The sequence below is a fragment of the Symphalangus syndactylus genome, chromosome 5 (genome assembly GCF_028878055.3).
Source record: "Symphalangus syndactylus isolate Jambi chromosome 5, NHGRI_mSymSyn1-v2.1_pri, whole genome shotgun sequence".
NCBI classification, from domain to species: domain Eukaryota; kingdom Metazoa; phylum Chordata; class Mammalia; order Primates; family Hylobatidae; genus Symphalangus; species Symphalangus syndactylus.
In genome coordinates, this window is record NC_072427.2 from 17,458,498 (window position 1) to 17,471,079 (window position 12,582).

Below are 12,582 nucleotides of genomic sequence, written 5' to 3' on the forward strand. Positions count from 1 at the left end.
AGCTAATTTTTTTTTTCATATTTTTAGTAGAGACGGGGTTTCACCATGTTGGCCAGGCTGGTCTTGAACTCCTGACCTTGTGATCCACCCGCCTCAGCCTCCCAAAGTGCTGGGATTACAAGCGTGAACCACCGCACCCGGCATTTTTCCTATTATTTCTATCCTCTCTCTTTTCTCTCTCTTTTTTTTTTAAATTGAGACAGAGTTTTGCTCTTGTCGCCCAGGTTGAAGTGCTGTGGTGCGATCTCCATTCACTGCAACCTCCGCCTCCCAGGTTCAAGTGATTCTCCTACCTCAGCCTCCTGAGTAGCTGGGATATAGGCACAAGCCACCAAGCCTGGCCAATTTTTTGTATTTTTAGTAGAGACGAGGTTTCACCCTGTTGGCCAGGCTGGTCTTGAATTCCTGACCTCAGGTGAACTGCCTGCCTCAGTCTCCTAAAGTGCTGGGATTACAGGGGTGAGCCACCACGCCCGGCCTTTCTGTCTCTTTCTTCTCTTTCTCTGGAACTTGGAGATGGCCTGCCCCTCCTGTCCCCCTTTTTCCTCTTTTTTGGCACCTCTTTACCTACCAGTCCTTTGAATGCTGGAATTTCCCCAGCATGGAGCCAGCACTTCTCCTGTCACTCATCACTTCTCTTCCACTCCTGCAACTTCACCTCTCTCCGGGATTTTGAGGCCCACCCAAACCACAGTGTCTTTCTCCACCGCTCTCCTGAGCTGTGGATCCTAACTTCCTTCTGCCTTCTCAGCCTGTCCACACAGGCATTCCACAGATACCTTCAATTTAACATCTCAAACCCAAATAACTTTCTTCCCACCCCCTCACCAACTCTTCCCCACATCCTGTGTCAGTGAAGAGCTTCACCTCCCAACCAGCCTCCCGAACACTACCAGGCCCTGCTTCTGCCCTCCGTGCCTCTGACCGGGCTGCTGCGCCTGCACCTGTTCCTGCCCTTCCACACCATGCAGTTGGCTTGATTCCTGTCCTTGTGCCTTGCAATCGCTTCCCAGAGTGGGCCGTTTCTCTCTCCCACTGTGTTCACTGTCTGCACATTTGTGGAAACTAGAGACAAGATGAGAAGGAGTGGTCAAGGGGAAAAGGCAGAAGGGAAGGGAAGGGAAGGGGAGGGGAGGGGAGGGGGAAGGGAAGGATGGAAGCAGGGAAGGGGGAAGGAGGGAGAAAGAAGGAAAGAAAGACTCAAGGGATAGATACTTCCTGAAAGGGGAAAGGCTGCTGATAAGTCTTTGATCAATACACTTGTTTTTACATTGATGAAGTTGGGATAAATCATACTTAAGGACAACCTTAAAGAGGAAAAGAAATCAGCAAAGGATCACAGGCCTGCTGGGGGTTGTGTAAGACAGGAGAGGATGGGGGCTCGGGGAGAGGAGGGCCAGGAGCGTGGGGATGAGTTCCAGCTCAGCGGTGTAAGGCTCCCAAGCACCAGCTGGGGGCACTCAGCTTCTCAGAGTCCTGCCTCACAACCCCACTGCACCCTGCAGCAGAAGCTGCAGCGACCCAGGCCTTACAGATCATAAGGATAGTTCGACCTGGGAATACAGTAACACCTGGATTGGTTCTGGAAGTTGGGGGGGTGGAGGGAGAGAGAGAGATTTATTGTAAGGCATGGGATGTCAGGTCTGAAATGTTTAGGGCAAGTCTGCAGGCTGGACATCAGCAGGAGTCAGTGCTACAATCTTGAGGAGGTGACAACTCACAAATCTCATGGCTTCTAACAACAATGGCTTGTTGCTCGCTCTCACGTTATATGTTGGTGGCTGCAGCTCTGCCCCTGTGACCTCTCATTCCAGGACTCAAGGTGAAGGAGGAGCCCCTGTCTGGAACTAGGTATCCCGGAGGCAGAGAGCAGGACAGCTGCAGGAAGCAACGCAATGGCGCTTGTGAAAGGAAAATAGAAACTCCGGCCCCCAGTTCACTGTGCCGAAAGGAAAAAAATTAAGCTGAAAGCTGCATCATGCAATCCACTGCCTTTCCTTTTGTTCCTAAGCAGGTAGCTACAGGTAAAAGGTTAGAAATCTCCACAGGTGGCCAGGCGCGGTGGCTCTCGCCTGTCCCTCACTTTGGGAGGCCGAGGCAGGAGGATCACGAGGTCAGGAGATCGAGACCATCCTGGCTAACATGGTGAAACCCCGTCTCTACTAAAAATACAAAAAATTAGCCAGGTGTGGTGGTGGCACATGCCTGTAGTCCCAGCTACTCACGAGGCTGAGGCATGAGAATTGTTTGAACCTGGGAGGTGGAGGTTGCAGTGAGCTGAGATCGTTCCACTGTACTCCAGCCTGGTGACAGAGCAAGACTCCATCTCAAAAAAAAAAAAAAAAAAAAAAAAAAATCTTCACAGGTAGCTACTGTGTTCACCTTACTTAAAGTCCTGATTACTGAGTGCCAGATGAATACATAATTGACTGTCCCCTTCCTCGCTCCTTTTCTCTTGCAACATGTGAATTACCGTGCTGTCTTTTCCTTCCAGCCCACTTTCCCCTTTAAATATTGATACTTTCAAAATCATCTTTGGAGAAAGGCACTGACCTGTCTCTCAGGTGTGTCCTTAACTTTGGCAAAATAAGCTTCTCCATTGATTGAGACCTGTCTTGGATACTTTTTGGTGTACATGCTTAGAGCCTCTGCTCGGAGCTGGCCTGTGTCACCTCCACCATGTTTCATGGGCTATACTCGCTTATGTGGCCAGGACTGACAGGGCAGAAAAGGCACACTCTTTCCCCCGGAGGCGCCACACATCTCACGGCTGGTGAGGATAAACAGTCCCCTTCTAGGAAGTGGGGCAGTGGATGACAGAAGAGTCTAATCCAATTGCCCACACCTGGTCAGCTTTCTTTTCACAACTATAACTGGCCTTTTTAGCAGCATTATTTCATAAATGCAGCTGACAAGAAAGAAAGTCATTTTACACCGTGGAGTCTGTGGTAGAAGAACCAGGCACTGGGATGAAAAGGTCAGTGCTGGGGTACAGGGCCCCCATTTCAGTTCATTCACGGTGCTCCTGCTGGGGTCAGGGGGTGGCCAAGCCCTCCTCAGGCCACTGGGATTCCCCTCACCACAGGCTGCCCTCCCTCCCCTGAGGTTATGGGGTCAGCCTGTCTGGGACCTTGGTGGTAGGGTTTTTTGGTGGTAGTCAGGCGTTTGCTTTTTTTCTCTAATAAACAAAGCAAGAGGTCAATGGGATGAGCTGGCCACACTGTCTGAAGCAGGCGAAGTGCTGTGGTTTCTGGCGACTGTAAACATCTGTGTGCAGGAGGTGGTGTGGGCAGATGTGCCGGCAGAGAGGAGGGCCACTCTGCAGAAGCCCCAGGCTCTGATCTCTCTCTCTCCCTTGTTGTTTTGGCAAAAGAATCACATTGTTAAAATAGTAGAAGTTCAGATCAAAAATAGAACTAGGTAGTCAGGGGCAGTGGCTCATGCCTGTAGTCCCAGCTACTCAGCAGCCTGAGCACAGGAGTTAAAGACCAGTCTGGGCAACTTAGGGAGACCCTGTCTCTAAAAATAATAATAATAATAAAGATATAATCTGTGTACAGCACCCTTGACCCAACTAACTCCATCTTAGAAAAAGACTCCATTTTATATTTCACAGGGCACTTTGCCAGCAAGGATAAGATGTTTTGCTTAATAAGCAGGAAAAAAAAAAAAAAAGATAAAGGCTGCATCCAAACAGATAAAGACACAAACAAGCACAACTCTTCCAGCTGTCAGTTGGCACCAGAGGACTCTGTGACTCTAAAAGAGCAGGCCTGGCTGGGCACGGTGGCTCACGCCTGTAATCTCAGCACTTTGGGAGGCTGAGGCGGATGAATCATGAGGTCAGGAGTTCGAGACCAGCCTGGCCAACATGGTGAAACCTCATCTCTACTAAAAATACAAAAATTAGCCAGGTGTGGTTGTGCATCCCTGTAATCCCAGCTACTCAGGAAGCTGAGGCAGGAGAATTGCTTGAACCTGAGGTTCCTTGTCTCATGGTCACAGAGATCAAGGATGCGGACACACACAGAGTGAGGGGTTAAGCGCGGAAATGTAATTAGCAAAAGAAAGAGAATAGCTTTCTGCTACAGAGGGGTGTCCTGAAAAAATGGGTTGCTGATCTTTGGTGAAATGCAGGGGGGTTTATAGATGAGCTAGTGGGAAGGTGGTGTCTGATCTACATAGGGCATGAAAAACTGGTTAGGACCAAGCGTCCTACATCTGCCACCCATCTGCATAGGGTGCGAATCTCTGGCAGCCCCCACCTAGTCTTTTATTATGCAGGTGGGTTATCTGCCTGAGCTGCGCCATGTTGCCTATTTCTTTCTTACTGTACGCATGCTGACAAAAAAGGGAAGGTGGAGCTTCCATGGTGGACATGCTTGGCCCCCAGGTAGCCCTTTTCTATTGGTGCAGCTGCCAGCATTCCCCCACGCAAGCTTCTAGCTTCCTTATTTATGTTTGCAGCTTGATTTTTCAGTCTGCTCTTTGTTAGGGAAAAAAATAATAATAATTTCTTGGGCTGCTTTTTGTTAGGAGGGGAGTTCTGCCAAGGACTATTTTGCCCTCACTATCTGCCTAAATAATTTCTATCTCCTGTGTCAACACCAGTGTCTTGACAGACATTTATCATGAGTGACAAGAACTCCACATCTGCACCCAAAGCCCTGCTGTCAAAAACTTTTTTTTTTTTTTTGAGACGGAGTCTTGCACTGTTGCCCTGGCTGGAGTGTAATGGTGTGATCTCGGCTCACTGCAACTTCTGCGTCCCAGGTTCAAGCAATTTTCCTGCCTCACCCTCCCAAGTAGCTGGGATTACAGGTGCCCACCACCATACCCAGCTAATTTTTTGTATTTTTAGTAGAGACACGGTTTCACTATGTTGGCCAGGCTGGTCTTGAATTCCTGACCTCGTGATCTACCCGCCTCGGCCTCCCAAAGTGCTGGGATTACAGGCATGAGTCACTGTGCCCTGCCAAAAACTCTTTCTTGCAAGACTGACTGATAGCCTCGTCCAGACCAGGACTCTTCACTCTCCTTTGCTCCCCCTAGGCTGGTTTGTTAACCTTTTCTCCTTTCTCTTTTTCCTCTTGATGTTAAATATGACTTTGTTTGTTGTGGCCTGTTTAACCTATAACATTTCTATATTAAGTATACTATTATGTATGGTTTGCAATATTGATGGACTTGTGGAGTGGCTTGAGCCTGTGTGCCTGCGGCTCTGACTTCCAAGTGAACGGCAAGTACTGAGGAGAACTGCCTCCTTGGGAACTCCCTGTAGCTCGTGGCTTTTGTGACGGAAACAGCATCAATAAAGGCCTGACATTACGGTGTGATAAGAAAATAAAAACTTGGGACCCCAATTCACTGTACCAGAAGGAAAAAATTAAGCTGAAAGCTGAGTTATGCAGAAAGATACAGAAAACAAACAAACAAACAAAAGGTTAAATATCCACACAAGGAGCTACTCTATGCTCACTTTATCTTTTTTCTTTTTTTTTTTTTTCTTCGTTGGAGTTTTGCTCTTATTGCCCAGGCTGGAGTGCAATGGCATAATCTCCGCTCACTGCAACCTCCGCCTCCCAGGTTCAAGTGATTCTCTTGCCTCAGCCTCCCATGTAGCTGGGATTACAGGCATGCACCACTATGCCCAGCTAATTTTGTATTTTTAGTAGAGACAGGTTTCTCCATGTTGGTCAGGCTGGTCTCGAACTCCTGACCTCAGGTGATCTGCCCACCTTGGCCTCCCAAAGTGCTGGGATTGCAGACATGAGCCACTGTGCCCGGCTGCTCACCTTATCTTATGTAAAGTGCTGATTTGCTGAGGGCAAGATGAGTAGATAATTGACTATTCTCCTACCTGCTCCTTTTCTCTTGCAACATGTGGATTCCGTAATGTGACCACACACTCCTCTTTCCCCTCCAGCCTGCTTTTCCCATTTAAATAGGGAAACCCTCAAAATCATCTTTGGAGAAAGGCACATGAAACCGCCTTTGCAAAAATTGTATCCTTGAGAAAAATTATAATAGTAAGCTAAGCTAACTGTTCAACGCCCATCTCGCCTTTCTCTGAATTTTTCCTGGGCTATCAGGCCAGGATAACTTTGGAAGACATTTAGGCTATAGTTTAAATGATAATAGGCCTTGCCCCAAACTCAACTGCTTTTGTAAAGTTAATGGAAGGCCATCAGGTTCACTGGAGGGATCTGGGTCCTGCTAAGGCACAGACATAAAGGGATCAGCCAATATTCCAGAGGTTATAAGATGCAACTTCCCCAATTGCTCCTGCAAATAACACCACTATTGAAGATTGACCTTTTGAGATATATTTCCAGTTTTTTTGTATGTCCGATGCTCATGGCTCCACCTCGACCTGATAGCTCCACCTGGACTGCCAACCCTGTTCCTGTGGCCCCACCCAGAAGAGATTCAGCCCATAGGAGAACTTCAACCCCCTATGATTTAATCCCCCCAACCAATCAGCAGCAAGTATCTGTTACTTGGCCACTCCCACCACTTCCCCTAAGCTGTCTTTGAAAAACCCCTAACCTGTGAGCTTAGGACAAGATGATTTGCATATGAACTCCATCTCCCATGTGGAGAGGCCGGCCTCGGCCTCCTGTCTATTAAACTTTCTCTACGACAATGCTGTGGTCTTTATGCAGCAGGCAGGAGGAACCCCTCGGGCAGTTACACACAGACCTGTCTCCCAGATACGTCCTTAACCTTGGCAAAATACACTTTTAAGTTGAAGACCTGTCTTGGATACTTTTTGGTTTACAGTGGAAAGACACAAACATGCGTGGACCTGGTTATCGCTAACCTTACACCACTCATGACATAATCACAAAAGGCAAGATTTGAAAGAGACTCTAGAAACTAAAGTTTGCTGAAAAAACAGCTGACAAAAGGCAAACAGGAGAAAAGTCACACAAATTTATTTGGTCATAGTTTTATGTGATACAGGAGACTGCAAAATGAAGACCCAACATACAGCAGAGTATGGACCCCAAATATCTGAGGCAGGTCTCAGTCGATTTATTTATTGAGACATTCTCACTCTGTCGCCCAGGCTGGAGTGCAGTGGCATGATCTCGGCTCACTGCAGCCTCCATCTCCTGAGTTCAAGAGATTCTCCTGCCTCAGCCTCCGGAGTAGCTAGAATTACAGGCGCCTGCCACGATGTCCGAATAATTTTTTAATTTTTAGTAGAGGTGGGGTTTCACCATGTTGGCCAGGCTGGTCTCGAACTCCTGAGGTCTCAGTCAATTTAGAACGTTTATTTTGCCAAGGTTAAGGAGGCACTCGTAACATAGCTTCAGGAGGTCCTGATGACATGTGCCCAAGGTGGTTGGGCACAGTTTGGTTCTAAGCATTTTAGGGAGACTTGAGATGTCAATCAACATATGTAAGATGTATTTAATACCTTGGTTCAGTCTGGAAAGGCGGAACAACTCAGAGTTGTGTGTGGGGGGTGTGCTTCCAGGTCACAGGTAGAAGACATAAATGGGTGCATTCTTTTGAGTATCTGATTAGCCTTTCACTGAATGCACAATTTATAGGAATATGCCTTAGTCTGGATTAGAGTGAAACAACAGAGCAAAAGAAGCCATCACATATGCATTTGTCCCAGGTGAGCAGAGGGACGACTTTGAGTTCTGTCCTTTGTCCACAAGGAATTTCCTTGTGGGCAAATTGTGAAGGAGGTATGTAGCCTTTTCTTTTTTTTTAATCTTCGTAGCTATCTTATTTAGGAATAGAATGAGAGGCAGGTTTGTCCGACGCCGTTCCAAGCTTGACTTTTCCCTTTGGCTTAGTGATTTGGGGAAGATTTATTTTATGTCCTTTTTTTTGCTTAGGTTCAACAAAGTATGGATGGCTGTATAGAAATATGATTGGACAAAAAGGGTGTGATGTAGTGCTAACAGCCTGAGTGGGGAAACGAAGCAAGTCCTGTCCGTGTAGATTCTCTTCTTGGCCTGTCTCTGCGGCAGTCCCTTTTTTCTAGGTGTGGGGCAGGACTTTCTCCGGAATGGGGGTCTTATGACCCACAGTCAAACAAGGTAGGTTAATTTCTTTATGACCAGTTTTTACACAGAAATGGGGCGGGATTAGAGCAATATTTTGGGGTTTTATGGCTGGCCACGGGGAAAGGGGCTCTGATTCCTATGGCTCGCCTTGGGGAAAGGTTCTAGTTTCTATGGCTAGCCTGTGGGGGAACAAGGGGCCAGAGACAAAAGGGCAAAATGTCATAGAAAAAATTATTTCTGGAGCTGCTTCTGACACCTTCATCTTGGAGTATAGTATTGTGGGCCCCAACACGCCTGTAGATGAAAAGAGTCAAACTCTGTAAAATATTTGAAGAGATTTATTCTGAGCCAAATATGAGTGAACACGGCCTAGGTCACAGCCCTCAGGAAGCCCTGAGAACATGTGTCCAAGGCGGTGGGGATGCAGCTTGGTTTTATACATTTCAGGGAGACATGAGACTTCAATCAAATACATTTAATACATTAGTTTGGTTCAGAAAGGTGGGACAACCAGAAGTGGGGGCTTCCGGGCTATCGATAGATTTAAAAATTTTCTGGTTGACAATTGGTTTTTATCTAAAAATCCATCAGGATCAATAGAAAGGAAATGTCTGGTTTAAGATAAAGGACGGTAGAGACCAAACTCTTATTTGCAGAAGAAGCCTCCAGGTAGCAGGCTTCAGAGAGAAGAGGTTGTAAATGCTTCTTATTAGACTTAAAGGTCTGTGTTGATGTTGATACTGGAGAGGTATAATGAGGCATGTCTGACCCCTACTTCCCATCATGGCCTGACCCGTCTCTCAGGTTAAATTTTAAGAGCCATTTAGAATCCTTTGGGTATATACCCAGTAATGGGATTGCTGGGTCAAATGGTATTTCTGGTTCTAGATCCTTGAGGAATTGCCACACTATCTTCCACAATGGTTGAACTGATTTACACTCCCACTAACACGTATGTTTATTGCAGCACTATTTACAATAGCAAAGACTTGGAACCAACCTGAATGCCCATCAATGATTGACTGGATAAAGAAAATGTGGCACATATACACCATGGAATACTATGCAGCCATAAAAAAGAATGAGTTCATGTCCTTTGCAGGGACATCAGTGAAGCTGGAAACCATCATTCTCAGCAAACTAACACAGGAACAGAAAACCAAACACTGCATGTTCTTGCTCATAAGTGGGAGTTGAACAATCAGAACACATGGATGCAGGGAGGGGAACATCACACACCAGGGCCCATCACGGGGTCAGGGGCAAGGGAAGGGAGAAGGAGAGCATTAGGACAAATACCTAATGCATGCGCGGCTTAAAACCTAGATGATGGATTGATAGGTGCAACAAACCACCATGGCACATGTACACCTATGTAACAACCCTGCACATTCTGTAAATGTATCCCAGAACTTAAAGGTAAAAAAAGAAAAAGGCTGGGTGCAGTGGCTCATGCCTGCAATCCCAGCACTTTGGGAGGCTGAGGCAGGCAGATCACAAGTTCAGGAGATCGAGACCATTCTGCTAACACAGTGAAACCACGTCTCTACTAAAAAAAAAAAATAAAATAAAATACAAAAAATTAGCCAGGCGTGGTGGCACGTGCCTGTAGTGGGACTACAGCTACTTGGGAGGCTGAGGCAGGAGAATCGCTTGAACCTGGGAGGGGGAGGCTGCAGTGAGCCGAGATCACGCCACTGCACTCCAGCCTGGGCAACAGAGCAAGACTCCATCCTAGCAAAAAAAAAAAAAAAAAAAAAAAAAATTTAAGAGCGCCCTGGCCAAGGAGAAAGTCCATTCAGATGGTTGGCAGGGTGGGGGACGCTTAGAATTTTATGTTTGGTTTATACACTGCATAAAAAGAAAACCTACGTATGTTAAGTGTGCAATCTGAAGTCACTTAAGGAAAGCTGCATACACTGCATTCTGCCATCCCCAGTGCTCAGCACCCAGTGGGTATTCGGTAACGCGATGGATTCATCCACGAATCCTGGAGCTCCTGTACATTCCACTCCAGGGTTTCCAGCTGGCAGGGTTCAGGCAGGGAAGCCTCTACAGCAGTGTAAAGGTCTTCAAGATCTGGGATTCCTTTTGTTCACTAGGTAGTCGGGGAGGCGCACCTTGAAGCCTCTCCTGGTTTGTGTCTCCAGCTTTTTAAGGTAATGTCAACCTAAAAGCTTCTTTAGATGTCCTGTGAACAATGTAAGATCCACAAGCGAGCCAAACAGAACACATAACTGTTGGGTCCACAGATCTGACATTTCTTGTGGAAATGAGACTCCTGAGACTTTATTTTTTTGAGACAGGGTCTCGCTCTATCACGCAGACGACTGCAGAAGCATGATCACAGCTTACTGCAGCCTCAAGGGATCCTCCTGCCTCCCCAGTAGCTAGGACTACAGGTGTGCACCACCTTGCCTGGGTAATGTTTATATTTTTAGTAGTGATGAGATTTTTCTATGTTGGCCAGGCTGGTCTTTAACTCCCAAACTCAAGTGATCTGCTCACCTTGGCCTCCTAAAATGCTGGGATTACTGGTGCAAGCCACCGCACCAGGCTTGGTGCTGTAAACTTGGTCTGAGTTACACTTCAGCCTCTGGGATTCCACTTCAGAAGAAGGATACTTATAGATGTGAATGGAATTTATAAAATGCCAAATTAGGCCGGGCACTGTGGCTCGGGACTGTAATCCCAGCACTTTGGGAGGCCGAGGCAGGCAGATCACAAGGTCGAGTTTGAGACCAACCTGGCCAACATGGTGAAACCCTGTCTCTACTAAAAATACAAAAATTAGCTAGGCCTGCTGGCGCACACCTGTAATCCCAGCTACTTGGAAGGCTGAAGCAGGAGAATCGCTTGAACCCGGGAGGCGGAGGTTGCAGTGAGCTGAGATCGTGCCATTGCACTCCACCCTGGGCGACAGAGTGAGACTCTGTCTCAAAATATATATATATATGCCAAATCAAATAGAATTCAACAGGTTGTGTTATCGGGGCAAAGCCCACCTTTATTGAGCCCTCACTAATCTGTCATGGACTGTTCTGAATAGAGTTCGTGTATTTAGAACAAACACTGTGTGGTAGGTACTATCAGGAAAACACTGGAGCATAGACAGAGTCAGTAACTTATCCCAGATCACACAGAAAGAAAGCAGCAGGAGCTGAGATTCAAGCCCAGTCAACTCACACTCTTGGCCTATAGCACACATTGCTACATTGTCTGTAGCAATGATCACTATTCATTGAGCATTTACTTTGCCTGGGACACGGAGCTAGTGTCTTAGAGCTACCTAATTTCATTTACTCCTCAGCACAGTCCCTTCAGGTGAGAGGTATTATTCTCACTTACGCAGAGACTGAACAACTTACCCAGGGTCCTGGTGTGTCCGGAGTATGGTTCCTTCCGGTGGATTCGTGGTCTACGCTGACTTCAAGAATGAAGCCGCAGACCTTTGCCCTGAGTGTCACAGCTCTTAAAGGTGGCACGAACCCAAAGAGCAAAAGAACAAAGCTTCCACAGCGTGGAAGGAGACCCAAGTGGGTTGCCTGCTGCAGGCTGATGGTGGGGGTGGGGTGGGGTGGGGGCAGCTTTTATTCCCTTATTTGTCCCCGCCCATGTCCTGCTGATTGGTCCATTTCACAAACCTGTAGCTAGTTACAGAAAAGTTCTCCAAGTCCCCACTCAACCCAGGAAGTGCAGCTGGCTTCACCTCTCACTGGTGAGTTGGTGGTGGGATTGGATTTGGACATCAGGTTGACTCCCAAATCACTCCTCTCCCATATTCTTTCTGTTTTTTGAGAGGCAGCGTCTTGGTGTGTTGCCCAGGCTGGAGTCCAGCGGTGCGATATAGACTCACTGCAGCTTCGACCTCCTGGGCTCAGGCCATCCACCTCAGCCTCCGGAGTAGCTAGGATCACAGGTACACACCACTACGCCTAGCTAATTTCATTTTTTTTTTTTTTTTTTTTTTTGTTTTAGACACAGGGTCTCACTATGTTGCCTGGGCTGGTCTTGAACTGCACAAGGGATCCTCCCACCTTGGCCTCCCAAAGTGCTGGGATTACAGGCATGAGCCACTATGCCAGGCTCTCCATATTCTATTTTTTTTTGAGGCAGGGTCTCACTGTGTCACCCAGGCTGGAGTGCAGTGGCGCTATCACAGCTTACTGCAGCTTTAACTTACCAGGCTTGGACGATTCTCCCACCTCAGCGTCCTCAGTAGCTGGGACTACAGGTGCACAACATCATACCCAGCTGATTTTTGTGTTTTTTGTAGAGATGGGGTTTCATCATGTTGCCCATGCTGATCTCAAACTCTTGAGCTTAAGCCGTCTGCCTGCCTCTCCCTTGCAAAGTGCTGGGATTACAGGTGTGAGCCACTGTGCTTGGCTCCTCCGTATTCTTAAATGTTAATCCAGGAGAGCAAAAATCCCCTGGTGACCATCAAGCAGACCTCCGGAAACAAAAACTCCTTCTCTGAGGAATTTAGACGTAATTAGGCTTCCCTATTATCTAAAGGCACCTGGTTCTAGGCCTCTTTTCAAGTTAAAAT

The 12,582-nt window shown here is 47.2% G+C and overlaps 1 long non-coding RNA gene across 2 annotated transcripts in view; it reads right to left on the reverse strand.

Annotated features, from left to right (window-relative positions):
• LOC134736578 (uncharacterized) overlaps nt 1-12,582 on the reverse strand; it is a 106,472-nt gene that overhangs the window by 10,422 nt on the left and 83,468 nt on the right. The window contains exon 3 of one of the 2 annotated variants that reach the window (XR_010120651.1): nt 8,221-8,324. The exons of the other annotated variant lie outside the window; for it this stretch is intronic. This is a non-coding gene — a long non-coding RNA (uncharacterized lncRNA). Of the gene's footprint in view, nt 1-8,220; nt 8,325-12,582 lie in introns of those variants that run through there. 2 annotated transcript variants of the gene reach the window in all.